Here is a 14,068-nt window from a genome sequence, read left to right as displayed (position 1 = left end):
TCTCTCTATTGCACACACACACACACACACACACACACACACACACACACTGAAGCAGGCAACAGCTGGTTGTTGTCATCCAGGCCTGAGAGCAACCTTGAGTCTCTCTAAACAAGATGAACAGTGGTACATCATCGGGGACAAACATTGTGTTGTGTAAGAAAAACAGAGGCAGAACAGAAACACAGGCCTTTTCACCCGCCTTGGACTGGAGCCAACGACAGCCTTCAGATATCGATTCCTTATGAGAGTGTTACTGTTAGCTTACATAATGCATTGTTTCTGCATAGCAGCATGTTCCTCCTTTGCTTCTGTCTGGAGAGGAGTCAGAGTCAGAGTGTGAGTGACGTCCTCCACCTCCCTCCTGCTGAGGTGTTCTCCTCTGGGTATCACTCCTGCTGAGGTGTTCTCCTCTGGGTATCGCTCAGTAAGACAGATGGAGCACTCTTGGCCCTGCTCCTTCACTCCACTCCTTTACAGCAATAGACCTTATTCACAGCGCGGTAGGGGTGTCACGATACACTCAGTTCACGATACGATACGTATCACGATACTGGGTTCACGATAACGATACGATACGATACGATTTTAACAATATTTTTTTAAACTTGAATAATGACAATATATGACTGGAAAAGTAGTATTTTATTTGAAATGCACAAATACAAAACATGCTGTTGTGGGAAATTGTTATTACAATAACAACTAGAAAAAACATGAGATTGGAGATAAGGCTTATCTTGAAATAGAATGAGTTACACCGTCACTTAGATTTACTTTGAACTAAAAGGTTTCTCAGCAGTATAAATTCTCATTATGCATCTTCAGCTTTTCTTCAAACTCAAACAACAAGACTTTTCTTAGTCTATTTTTTATGCATCTTCAGTTTTTCCTGTCAAGTAAACAGTTTTGCCAGAAACTCAATTGAATGGTTTCTCTCCTGTATAACTTCTCATGTGTCTCTTCAGAGACTTGTTCAACTGAACTACTTTCCACACATTGAACTTCAACAAACAAAGACGTTTCTTTGTCTATTTTTGAAAAAAAAAAAAAATTCACGATATGAGATTTCATCTCAACGATACATATCGTGACGTTTTACTATCGCGAAATTTCGTGGGACGATATATTGTGACACCCCTACAGCGCGGCCATCTTGTGATGACGTCACCCGCTGGTTGGGAACGCAACGAGACTCTCATCCAAACCCCTGTCTGAACATGGGAGCAGTAGACCAAAAGTTTGAGTTCTGTCGCACCAATTTCGTTTGATCACATTGACAAATGGGCAGATGAATGTGTACAGGATTCAAAACAAGGGCTACAACAACTGGATCAAGTTTTATATCCACGATATTCAAGGAAGCGCAGCCGATGGTCTAAATTGTAAACTGCACTACACCCTCGCACCACTGAGCACCGAACCGATACATCTGGCGCTGTGGAGCAGTTGAACCCGAAATGACACAGCCGAAGAAGGCTGTGTTTGAGCTTAAACTTAGGCACTGGCATGTGAATACATGTGAAACTACTAGGGGTGTCACAATATATCGTCCCACGAAATTTCGCGATAGTAAAACGTCACGATATGTATCGTTGAGATGAAATCTCATATCGTGATTTTTTTTTTTTTTTTTTTTTCAAAAAATAGACAAAGAAACGTCTTTGTTTGTTGAAGTTCAATGTGTGGAAAGTAGTTCAGTTGAACAAGTCTCTGAAGAGACACATGAGAAGTTATACAGGAGAGAAACCATTCAATTGAGTTTCTGGCAAAACTGTTTACTTGACAGGAAAAACTGAAGATGCATAAAAAATAGACTAAGAAAAGTCTTGTTGTTTGAGTTTGAAGAAAAACTGAAGATGCATAATGAGAATTTATACTGCTGAGAAACCTTTTAGTTCAAAGTAAATCTAAGTGACGGTGTAACTCATTCTATTTCAAGATAAGCCTTATTTATCTCCAATCTCATGTTTTTTCTAGTTGTTATTGTAATAACAATTTCCCACAACAGCATGTTTTGTATTTGTGCATTTCAAATAAAATACTACTTTTCCAGTCATATATTGTCATTATTCAAGTTTAAAAAAATATTGTTAAAATCGTATCGTATCGTTATCGTGAACCCAGTATCGTGATACGTATCGTATCGTGAACTGAGTGTATCGTGACACCCCTAGAAACTACGCAATATTTGGGAATACCATTGCATCAAAATAAATCTTGGATAACAATATTGTGTCTGAGGTGACACCTCTGACAACTTTAGTAGCGCTAACATTGACGCTAGCGTTAGCTAGTGTTTGAACTCACCACTGTCATGCTAACCAAGCTAGCGAAGGTGCTAACGCTAACGTCATTGTTAGCGCTACCAAAGTTGTCAGAGGTGTCACCTCCGACACAATATTGTTATCCAAGATGTATTTTGATGCCATGGTATTCCTAAATGCGTAGTTTCCAGTGGGCATTTCAGCCTGCCTATTTTTGACGCCAATGCGGAAATTGCATTATTTCCAAATGGTCAGTGGGGGTCGCAGCTTGTGTAGCACTCCCAGGAACATCACCATTCAACTATATGGGAAACGAGACAACTTCTCTCTCGGTCTATGTATTAAATAAACACTTTCCAAATTAGTTTATGGTCTGAAAAAACAATTTCAAGTCTTTTTCATGCTCTAACGCGCTCCGTTTTCCAAATGATAGCCCCATTTCGAGGAAAATTGACGACAAACATCGGATAAAAAGAACAGTAATACTTCCGACCGGTAGAGGCAGCAATGTGCCGCAAGGCATCAGGTAGCAAGTATAGTTGAGCAAATTATCAGAAAATAGTGTTACTTTATGATATTTTAATAATGTTAGTAGACACACGTAACTATATAGATACCATACATCTAACGTCCATAACATGGCGGACCATTTAACGTTATTTATACCGTTAGATAAAGCCTTAAGCCTTCTCTGTATTCAGACCATTGGATTCAGCACAGAAACCGGAGTACGATAAGGTTTTAAATAGAGTCACGTTATAAACAACTAACCAACGCTGGGGGTCCGTATGGAAACAGTGTTTCTCGAAATGGTTAAAAGTTAAATCAATTTGGTCATTCAGTGCCGTTTTACTGCAATGTAAAGTAAGTAGCGTTAGCGGCTACATTAGCCACAGTAGCTGACTACCCATAATGCATTACGGCGATAAGCGAGACAGAGCAAATTCGGAAACTCCCCCGGCAGCCGCTAGGGGCAGCCGCCCCCTTCTCCTCGTACTTCCGTGTAGCATTAATCCATTCAACCAATCAAACGAAATCAAACAATATCTGGAAGTGAGCTTCATTTTGCTGTGTCAAAGTCAATGAGCTATGTTGGTCCATTATATATAGGTCAATGGTAGTTTCACATGTATTCACATGCTAGTGCCTAAGTTTAAGCTCAAACACAGCCTTCTTCGGCTGCGTCATTTCAGGTTCAACTGCTCCACAGCGCCAGATGTATCGGTTCGGTGCTCAGTGGTGCGAGGGTGTAGTGCAGTTTACAATTTAGACCATCGGCTGCGCTTCCTTGGATATCGTGGATATGAAACTCGATCCAGTTGTTGTAGCCCTTGTTTTGAGCCCTGTACACATTCATCTGCCCATTTGTCAATGTGATCAAACGAAATTGGTGTGACAGAACTCAAACTTTTGGTCTACTGCTCCCATGTTCAGACAGGGGTTTGGATGAGAGTCTCGTTGCATAGTATGACTGGACCAGACTCCACAGTGTGACTGGACCAGACTCCACAGTGTGACTGGACCACACTCCACAGTGTGACTGGACCACACTCCATAGTGTGACTGGACCAGACTCTATAGTGTGACTGGACCAGACTCAATTGTGTGACTGGACCAGACTCTATAGTGTGTCTGGACCAGACTCCACAGTGTGTCTGGACCAGACTCTATAGTGTGTCTGGACCAGACTCCATAGTGTGACTGGACCAGACTCCACAGTGTGACTGGACCAGACTCTATAGTGTGACTGGACCAGACTCCATTGTGTGACTGGACCAGACTCCACAGTGTGACTGGACCAGACTCCACAGTGTGACTGGACCAGACTCTATAGTGTGACTGGACCAGACTCTATAGTGTGACTGGACCAGACTCCACAGTGTGACTGGACCAGACTCTATAGTGTGACTGGACCAGACTCTATAGTGTGACTGGACCAGACTCAATAGTGTGACTGGACCAGACTCCATAGTGTGTCTGGACCAGACTCTATAGTGTGACTGGACCAGACTCTATAGTGTGACTGGACCAGACTATAGTGTGACTGGACCAGACTCCACAGTGTGACTGGACCAGACTCTATAGTGTGACTGGACCAGACTCCACAGTGTGACTGGACCAGACTCTATAGTGTGACTGGACCAGACTCTATAGTGTGACTGGACCAGACTCCACAGTGTGTCTGGACCAGACTCTATAGTGTGACTGGACCAGACTCCACAGTGTGACTGGACCAGACTCTATAGTGTGACTGGACCAGACTCTATAGTGTGACTGGACCAGACTCTATAGTGTGACTGGACCAGACTCTATAGTGTGATTGGACCAGACTATAGTGTGACTGGACCAGACTCCACAGTGTGACTGGACCAGACTCTATAGTGTGACTGGACCAGACTCTATAGTGTGACTGGACCAGACTCTATAGTGTGACTGGACCAGACTCTATAGTGTGACTGGACCAGACTCTATAGTGTGACTGGACCAGACTCTATAGTGTGATTGGACCAGACTATAGTGTGACTGGACCAGACTCCACAGTGTGACTGGACCAGACTCTATAGTGTGACTGGACCAGACTCTATAGTGTGACTGGACCAGACTCTATAGTGTGACTGGACCAGACTCTATAGTGTGATTGGACCAGACTATAGTGTGACTGGACCAGACTCCACAGTGTGACTGGACCAGACTCTATAGTGTGACTGGACCAGACTCCACAGTGTGACTGGACCAGACTCTATAGTGTGACTGGACCAGACTCCACAGTGTGACTGGACCAGACTCTATAGTGTGACTGGACCAGACTCTATAGTGTGACTGGACCAGACTCCATAGTGTGACTGGACCAGACTCTATAGTGTGACTGGACCAGACTCCATAGTGTGACTGGACCAGACTCTATAGTGTGTCTGGACCAGACTCTATAGTGTGACTGGACCAGACTCTATAGTGTGACTGGACCAGACTATAGTGTGACTGGACCAGACTCCACAGTGTGACTGGACCAGACTCTATAGTGTGACTGGACCAGACTCCACAGTGTGACTGGACCAGACTCTATAGTGTGACTGGACCAGACTCTATAGTGTGACTGGACCAGACTCCACAGTGTGTCTGGACCAGACTCTATAGTGTGACTGGACCAGACTCCACAGTGTGACTGGACCAGACTCTATAGTGTGACTGGACCAGACTCCACAGTGTGACTGGACCAGACTCCACAGTGTGACTGGACCAGACTCTATAGTGTGTCTGGACCAGACTCCACAGTGTGACTGGACCAGACTCTATAGTGTGACTGGACCAGACTCTATAGTGTGACTGGACCAGACTCTATAGTGTGACTGGACCAGACTCTATAGTGTGACTGGACCAGACTATAGTGTGACTGGACCAGACTCCACAGTGTGACTGGACCAGACTCTATAGTGTGACTGGACCAGACTCCACAGTGTGACTGGACCAGACTCTATAGTGTGACTGGACCAGACTCCACAGTGTGACTGGACCAGACTCTATAGTGTGACTGGACCAGACTCTATAGTGTGACTGGACCAGACTCCACAGTGTGACTGGACCAGACTCTATAGTGTGACTGGACCAGACTCCACAGTGTGATTGGACCACACTCCACAGTGTGACTGGACCACACTCCACAGTGTGACTGGACCAGACTCTATAGTGTGACTGGACCAGACTCCACAGTGTGACTGTATAGTCTTTCCTCAGCCCGCCCGTTGACGGCGCTGTTAATGCAAGCAGCCTCGCCAAGACACGTGCTGCCGTTTCCTTGCCCTCGGCCTCCGGATGACTGATGCTGATGAAGTCTGAACACCTCACAGTTCACACACACACACACACACACACACAAGCACGCACGCATACACAAGCGTGCACGCACACACACACGCAAACACAGACACACGCAAACACACACGTCAGATTGTCTTTCTGTCTATTCATAGCTTTCAAGGGGCGTTACGTGCTGCCGGGAACGCCCACCTGACGGTCAAACAGTACTGCTAAGTACTGTTTGAGCGGACGACAGCACAGGCATCACTACAGTATCTTCTCTTTTAGCAATAGTCTCACTAATCCCACAGTGGTTTACCTGCTTTTGAGATCTGCAAAAAATAGTTTGCTTCTGTCTCACCCGTTCTCCCTCTCTCTTCACACGCGACGAGGGCTGTGCTCTCTCTCCACAACATTATAAAAACGAGTCCGCACTCCGCACGCAGTTTGTTGTGAAACAATTTCTCCGAACTGCCATGTGTTGGACAGTAACGTTAACGATAGTTCGGTTTGTTTGAAGTGCCCAAAACGTGCAGTTTGTTTAGATATCGTTCTTTTTCAACGCTTGATAGATGGTCTAAATATTCCTGACTGGAAACTGGTGGAAAAAAGACCGCTTTTTGCTGGAGCTGCGTCTGGTCAGTGTTCAGCGCCATTGTTGTTTTGAGTTTTGACCGCCAGAATGGGCGTTCCTTGTACTTACGTAACGCCCCTTGAAAGCTATGAATAGTTTGCGTGCGTGCGCACATAATGTCTAGACAGGCACATGCATATACTCCCATACTGATGTCCCAGCACACACTCACACACACACACACCGTGTGCCAGGCTTGTGCAAATAGCCCTTAACTTCAGTTGTGGCTCGGAGCCAGAGTTGGCTTCAGTAATAGTTGCCAGGGTTGGTTTACCCCACTGAGGACTGTCCGCTGGCAGGCGGGCAGCTGCTGCACATGTGGCCGGTCGCCTCTGTTTATTTCTCTGAACAGCACCCAGGGCTGCATCCTGCCCTGCCTGTCCCGTCTACTCTGCCCTGCCTGTCCCATCTACTCTGCCCTGCCTGTCCCGTCTACTCTGCCCTGCCTGTCCCGTCTACTCTGCCCTGCCTGTCCCATGTACTCTGCCCTGGGAATAGAACCATTAACACTTAGAGAAAATAACAATGTCCCTCGCTGCCTCCATCTCCATCCCAACCCCAAATCTGGTGCACACACACACGCACACAGGTGGCATCTTAACGGTCAGGCGAACGCGGTCGCGGGCAGAGACCGATGAATGGTCACCTATTCCCCGACATTCTCACCCCGGCTATGTAAGCAGCAGTAAAGCATGTTGAGGTTTATCACCTGTGTATGAAAGCATTAATAAAGCGCTGAGTGGACCTGTCTGTACCTGATCCAGTCTGTCTCTAGCAATCCATTCTGCTTGGCCAGCTCAGAACCACTTTATATCCACCTGTCATGGGGCTCAGCCTGGGCTCTGGAGCCTGCCACGCAGCCACCGGGTACCAGGGTCAAGTTGGCACCGCTCAGCACTCCTTAAATCACAGTCTTTCTTTATGTGCTGGCAGGAGCGCAGCACTTCAGTGTGTTGTACAGGAGACATTATACAGTTAGCAAGCTAGCCAGAGAGCGGGCGAGATCTTCAACACCGGCAATTTCATTTTGTCTACAATAATGCCACCATTCCATGTGATAGCAAGGTAATATGGTTAGGCTGCACAGAATGCTAAATGCTTGGTACATTTCAGACGACATTCTCAGAAATCCCGAGAACATTGGATAATGAAGTTACTGTTAACCGCGTTTGCTGTCATCTTCATATCACTGTCCCCGTTGGGGAAGTACAGACGTGAAATTAAATCAGTTAAACCTCGTGGTCCATCTCTTGATGTTTCTTGGCTTTAGCATGCGGTTTAGATTAGATCTCTGCCATCTCAGGGACCAGTAATCGGCACGGTCTTTGTGATTTGATTTTTAAACTTGGGATCTTAATTCAGTGCTATCATGATTCTTAAGTCATTGGAAATGGCTCAAATGAAATAAAAGTTTGTCATCATATTGGATACCAATTACATAATTATTAAGTCAGTTATCAGAATCGGAGAAACTTTATTGATCCCGGCCCGGAGGGTAAATTGAGTCATGCTACAGTTGCTCACACTCAGGTAGGGAAATATATATTAACATAGAGACATTATAAGAGGCATAGGAATACACCATAAAACAATAAAATAGAAGTTAGTTAGCCTACATTGATTAAAGTGTCACAAATATGTGCCTTCTCCTACAATCCTTATCAAGTACCATGGTGTAAAAAGTGAAATATGTGAGGTACATAATACATCATACTACAGTAGTGTGAGTAATAATAATAATAATAATAATAATAAAGAGTAAGGTGCATTAGGTCCAGTCAGTAAAATGAACATTCGTAAAAGTGTGGATTATTTGATGATTGCACAAATTGCGGTATGTGGTTGTATTGCACAATCAGATATACAATATCAAAGTGGGTCTTGATTTTTGGACGGGTGGAGAAGAGTCCAAGGCTGTTATTGACTGACTCAAGGCTATGTTATTGACTGACTCAAGGCTATGTTATTGACTGACTCAAGGCTATGTTATTGACTGACTCAAGGCTATGTTATTGACTGACTCAAGGCTATGTTATTGACTGACTCAAGGCTATGTTATTGACTGACTCAAGGCTATGTTATTGACTGACTCAAGGCTATGTTATTGACTGACTCGAGGCTATGTTATTGACTGACTCAAGGCTATGTTATTGACTGACTCAAGGCTATGTTATTGACTGACTCAAGGCTATGTTATTGACTGACTCGAGGCTATGTTATTGACTGACTCGAGGCTATGTTATTGACTGACTCGAGGCTATGTTATTGACTGACTCGAGGCTATGTTATTGACTGACTCGAGGCTATGTTATTGACTGACTCAAGGCTATGTTATTGACTGACTCGAGGCTATGTTATTGACTGACTCAAGGCTATGTTATTGACTGACTCGAGGCTATGTTATTGACTGACTCAAGGCCATGTTATTGACTGACTCAAGGCTATGTTATTGACTGACTCAAGGCTATGTTATTGACTGACTCGAGGCTATGTTATTGACTGACTCAAGGCTATGTTATTGACTGACTCGAGGCTATGTTATTGACTGACTCAAGGCTATGTTATTGACTGACTCGAGGCTATGTTATTGACTGACTCAAGGCTATGTTATTGACTGACTCAAGGCTATGTTATTGACTGACTCAAGGCTATGTTATTGACTGACTCAAGGCTATGTTATTGACTGACTCAAGGCTATGTTATTGACTGACTCGAGGCTATGTTATTGACTGACTCAAGGCCATGTTATTGACTGACTCAAGGCTATGTTATTGACTGACTCAAGGCTATGTTATTGACTGACTCAAGGCTATGTTATTGACTGACTCAAGGCTATGTTATTGACTGACTCAAGGCCATGTTATTGACTGACTCGAGGCTATGTTATTGACTGACTCAAGGCCATGTTATTGACTGACTCGAGGCTATGTTATTGACTGACTCAAGGCTATGTTATTGACTGACTCGAGGCCATGTTATTGACTGACTCAAGGCTATGTTATTGACTGACTCAAGGCTATGTTATTGACTGACTCAAGGCTATGTTATTGACTGACTCAAGGCCATGTTATTGACTGACTCAAGGCCATGTTATTGACTGACTCGAGGCTATGTTATTGACTGACTCGAGGCTATGTTATTGACTGACTCAAGGCTATGTTATTGACTGACTCAAGGCTATGTTATTGACTGACTCAAGGCTATGTTATTGACTGACTCAGAGTGTCTGACGCTCTGAGGGAGGAGTTGGAGAGTTTGATGGCCACGGGCAGGAATGACTTTCTGTGCTGTGGTGCATCTGGGTGGGATCAGTCTTGCACTGAAAGTGCTCCTGTGCTTGAGCAGTTTGTCATGGAGTTGGTTGGGAGACGTTGTCCAGGACGGAACAAAACTTTGAAAACAGGATGCGAAACATAAATGGGGATGGCGTTACCAGAGGAATAAGGATCTATAAAGAATACTGTGAATTTCTCACATTTGGCAAGGAAGAATTTCTAAATATCCTTAATTTCTACCTGAATCTCTCTCCCTTCTTTGATCAGACAGAGGTGTTTTGTTTGAAGGGCCTGACAGAAGGTGTTAAATATTGGAGCCTGGCTTTCATTGTCATAGATAAGCTAAAGTGCCGGATGCTGCCGTGTCCCTGCCCTCTGTGCTGCTCACGCTTACACACACTGTCTCTTAAGACTACTGAGCGCTCGGGCTGAGGTTGACGAAAGACTACAAACATTTCTGATCATCTAGATTCCTTTGAACGTTCCTAAGAATTGATGATCTAAACCTCTGGCTCAACTTGCCATTGAATCCTTTCCTACTTTGTAGATGTGTGAATGATGAAAGCCACACTTCATCGTGGCCATCAGTTAATAGTAAGCCACCACAGAGCTGTCATCAGTCATGAAGTGGGCTTTGAAGTCTAGATTGTGCTTGTGTTGTTGGTTATAGATCTGTAATAGAATGGCGCTAACCGTTTCCTCACACTATGAGGTAATGCAATACTTTTATGGAAGTAAGTTTAACATGCATGTTATTTATTTAATTAATGTATTTGTTTAAGCATATTCCTAAATGTTGCTTATTACTTGTATAGATTAATTTATTTGATGGTGGTCTTTCCCACATCCTAGTAATTCAGGTCTATTCATCAAATGATATATACAGTAGGTGTGGAAAGCAAAACAGAGAGCGTTTGGCGGTCGCTGATGTCATGAAATGTGATACAAGTTTTTTAGTTCTGATGTAAGATCTCTCTTCTGGCGATTCAACCGCTCCAGTAAAGCTTCCTTGACAGAAGGTCGCTCCTTGGATAGGGAAGACATGTGAAATTCTACCACTTCTCGATGATTTTGTGTGTGTGTGTGTGTGCGTGTGTGTGCGTGTGTGTGTGTGCGTACGTGCATACGTACGTGCATACGTGCACATTTTACACTAACACATGTTTGACCCCGATCCTCACTGCGATATCAGATCCGAGATGCCTGTTGCATTGCATCAGAGTTGTGCAGTGCGGTGATTGATAGAGAGCGAAAGACGAGAGCACAGTGTTACAAATATCATCCACATGATAGCTGCTACTGCCAGATCTACAGTGTAAATAGGGAGGGAGAAGGGAATAATATAGGATTATGTCTGTAGGTAAAGAGCGGAGCGTTGCTGCCATGATCAGTTAAGTGGACGAAAGAACAGATGGAAGTGGAGTCAAAAGCCTCGTTTCTGACGCTAAAGTTTGGCAGCACAAATTGGTTGAGGCCTACTTGTGGGTACCCACATGGCAAGAGTTGCAATATGCTGTCAAGGGCATGCCAAGGTGAGAGAAGCATTTTCTCATTTGGTTCCTTCCTAGGCTGTAAAACCTTAAGAACCCTTAGCCTACAGAATACACTACAGACCTGGTCCAAATAGCTAGTTTTTGCAAATACTTATGGTTTGTCTTAGCCACAAGGGTGGGTTATATACCACACAAAACAATCAAATGAGGGACAGAAAGTTATGGCGGTCACTGGAAGATAATTGAATGTCAATTTAGCTGAACTTAACTTTTTCTGTCATTGACCACTTATCTGAGGCTAGCTGAGTTGTTCTGAATCTGATCCAGTAACAGCTACCTATCAAACCCTAAGAAACAAACAAACTGTAAGAATTATTTCCGGATATAGTGTTTTTACAAACAAGGACCACAATGGAAACAAGTCCTGGACTTTATTGTTTTAATTCCTCGACAATTTTAATACTGGTGTATGGATTTTATCTGTTCACTGTGTTTTTAACAACTGTCTTAAATCAATTCAAAGTGCATAGTGACTGAGGCAGGTCCAGTACAGTAGAACCCTGTCTTTCATAGTGACTGAGGCAGGTCCAGTACAGTAGAACCCTGTCTTTCATAGTGACTGAGGCAGGTCCAGTACAGTAGAACCCTGTCTTTCATAGTGAAACACAGCAAGAGGGATTAGAGGGCCTTGACTCGTCCCAACAGACACATGGACCTCGTCTGGCACAGCCATGACATCAGAGGTCAGAGGTCACATCATAGATCGTTCAATAAACACAGCCGCTCTGCATCGCTTTACTATAAAAGAGAAGAGAACCAGCTGAGAAATGATCATGCACCCCCCCACACACACACACACACACACACGCGCACGCTACATAAACAGACATGCACACAAGTACAACGTCTTTCCTAACTATTTGACTAAGATGTAGTGATAGTTATGTAACACGTTTATATAAATTTAAAAAAAAAGTGGGCCAGGCACTGCATTGTCCTTCTCTGAGTGGACGTTAACCTTGGTTTTTGATTATTTTCTGTGCAATGTTTTGGAGCAAGAATGTTGTGATGGGAGTGTGAAGAATTTGTAGCTTTAGCAAAGATAAAAGTACAATTCTAAAAGTATTATAATTTCTGTGAAAAGAGTTCTAAAGTCCGGCCTGTGGATCCACTTGTGCTTTTCAGTGGATAACATTGTTGGCCTCACTGTGCTTCCATTGCGCCTCCTGCTGGTGACTTCCTGCCCCTGCACCTTCTCAGGTGGCAGCTCTGAGCCTGAAGGACTAACAACATCAAGTCTGTAGCTTAACAAGCCCTAAGAAATGCACAGACAGCCAATTACCAGACATCTGAGAGGGTTTGTATGCCTCCCTTTATATCTATCCCTTTATATAATTTATATCCCTTTTATATCTTATCTTTATTTCTCCTTCGATTAGACAGCCTAAAAGATCTATGTAGAACAAGGCCACCAACACCCAGCAGGACAACGACAAAGTGGCAGCAAGGTGTAAACGTTAGGGACAACAGGCTGAATGGGCTGAAGAGCCAAATGTTGTTACCAGACACTGGTCATCTATTCTGTCTTCCAATGACTCCTTCCACCACTACAGCCTGCTTGTTAGCTTTGTGCGTGTAGCCTAAAGTCCTCATTGATTTAACAATAACACATGCTCAATACTGGCTTTAGAGAGGAAACTGCAGGCCTCCAAGAGACTAACGACTACCCCCCACCCCCCCGATCAGGCAATTGGTCCTTGTCTTGAGATGAGTTATCGATCCTCAAAGCCACAGTGAATTGATTTCATAGAAAGTATTATATTGCTTTTACAGAAACACCTACATCGTGACATGACCACAAACAAAAGCAGCACCCGGTCGTGCCTCCTAGCTGTGCCTGTATGGAAAGTGTAATCTGAGGTGTCCTACACAGGCTGTGTAGGAGGATGTCAGGTGTAATTGCTTTGTCTTATCCTTCTGTACAGGTGGGAGTGGTATCTTTAATCACACTAATAGAGTCAACTGTGGTGGTGATTAAGAGCTTTACAGAGGCCACTTAGGCCTATCTGCTGCTACCATGGGATCATCGCCACAGAACTGCAAAGGAGGGGCGTAGGGAGAGGAGGAGGGGCATAAGGAGGGAGAGGAGGGGCGTAGAGAGAGACATTTTTAAACAGTCGTCTAAGAATGGTGCCAGTCAGTGTAGGAATTTAGCCAGGGGCAAGGGCAAAAATGTCCCCAAGAAATCTCAGAATGCCCCTAAAAACAATGATCCAGGGGCAAAAATTGCCCCCAATATTTTGATAATTTTATTTTCATTCAATTCATTAAATTCCCATCTCTAACACACTCAGCACCTGCAAGCTGGTTGCCAGAAGACAACAATGAAGAACACACACACACACACACACACACACACACACACACACACACACACACACACACACACACACACACACACACACACACACACACACACAGCGCTGTTGTTCACACTAAGCTTTAGCAACTCTAGCACTAATTACTATTTTTTGAAGTGCCCCCAAAATTGTGTAAATGCCCCCAGTTTTTAGACAGTGGGGGCAAAAGTTGCCCCGAAAATAT

The 14,068-nt window shown here is 44.1% G+C and overlaps 1 protein-coding gene across 1 annotated transcript in view; it reads left to right on the top strand.

Annotated features, from left to right (window-relative positions):
* cmss1 (cms1 ribosomal small subunit homolog) overlaps nt 1–14,068 on the top strand; it is a 57,174-nt gene that overhangs the window by 33,406 nt on the left and 9,700 nt on the right. The window lies entirely within an intron of this gene.

The sequence above is a fragment of the Poromitra crassiceps genome (genome assembly GCF_964638095.1).
Source record: "Poromitra crassiceps genome assembly, chromosome: 6".
Taxonomy (NCBI): domain Eukaryota; kingdom Metazoa; phylum Chordata; class Actinopteri; order Beryciformes; family Melamphaidae; genus Poromitra; species Poromitra crassiceps.
Note: the sequence above shows the minus strand (reverse complement) of the source record. Positions and strands in the feature narration are given on the sequence as shown.